At 49.2% G+C, this 1181-nt stretch overlaps 1 non-coding gene across 1 annotated transcript; it reads right to left on the reverse strand.

Moving 5' to 3' along the window:
* Positions 1-811: 811 nt before the first annotated feature.
* Trnae-uuc (transfer RNA glutamic acid (anticodon UUC)) lies at positions 812-883 on the reverse strand. Its single transcript has one exon. It is a non-coding gene; the product is annotated as a tRNA-Glu (tRNA).
* Positions 884-1181: the final 298 nt, after the last annotated feature.

The raw sequence follows: 1181 nt of genomic DNA on the forward strand, positions 1-1181 counted from the left end.
AAAGGATGGCGTTTGTTTCCTTTAAGATCTGAAAGAACTTTGGATGGAGTGGATTTCACAGCCACGGGGAGGAAAAGTGTTTTCATGGACATTTGTCAGTGTTGTTGGTTGGGAACAAACTGGGAGTTACAAAGAATTCAACCTCAGTGGAGAGAAATGGAGCCTCAAACCCTTGTGGGTTTTCCTAGCTGCATACGTCAGGACAGGTGAAGGGGTGAAGAGCTGGGGCTGTGAGGGGTGTAAGGCATCTGAGCGCGAGCCGCATCAAAATACTGCGATTTCTGATTCTATTAAACGTTAATGCTGGAAGGTCTTTCTCATTCATTCTCACTCACTCATAGTCATTCATTCATTCCGTTTCAAACAGATCGTGTTAAATATAGCAGAGGAGACACTGTGCTTTTACTGTTGCTGGTATCGCCTCGCCGCTGAATATTTCTGAAAATCTGTTTTTCTTCCTTTTCCTCTCTGAACGTCAGCAGAATGAGACGTTTGAGTCTCAAGTCCGGGAGTCTTGCTCTCCTCGGAGGAAAGCTTAAGCAGCCTCGGAGAGTATTATACCCTGAAGTTGCATCTTTTCTTTCAAAGTAAGAGCACAGATGTCTTTAGTGGGTCCATATGCCTGACCGGATGCTACCGGTCTCTCCCTTTACTGCCATCACTCCGGCCCTTGTCATTCTCAGTGTCTTTTCAACCTCCTTCTGCTGCCGTGACTGCTCATAGCAAGGGATATAAATGCAGTTCGTTTAAAAACTCTCTTTTTGGGTCAGGTCAGTGTAAACTTAGTCTTTGTTCTAAAATGTTATTGGCGTTCCCACACCGGGAGTCGAACCCGGGCCGCCTGGGTGAAAACCAGGAATCCTAACCGCTAGACCATGTGGGAGACGACAGATACAACGCACAGCTCAGGCAAATTGAGTCTCTTTGCTTTGCTCCTCCCATGGTCTGTAGACACCGCCCCAGTGTGTGAATCTAACTTGCGCATGCGTCAACTTTGCTACTGTGCTCCTGCTCCGCTCCTTTCCCCGTCTTTTATGGCGCATCGGAGCCATTGGTCCTGCCGTGATTCTGCTGGTCTCCGTGGGACCAGAACCTGCAAGCAGTAGCTGTGGCAGGCAGCCACCCTTCCACACATTGCTGCAGCCACGCGGGGCAGGAAGGCTGGGCTCTTTGGGACCGCG

This window comes from Chionomys nivalis, chromosome 12 (genome assembly GCF_950005125.1).
Source record: "Chionomys nivalis chromosome 12, mChiNiv1.1, whole genome shotgun sequence".
In the NCBI taxonomy this organism is placed as follows: domain Eukaryota; kingdom Metazoa; phylum Chordata; class Mammalia; order Rodentia; family Cricetidae; genus Chionomys; species Chionomys nivalis.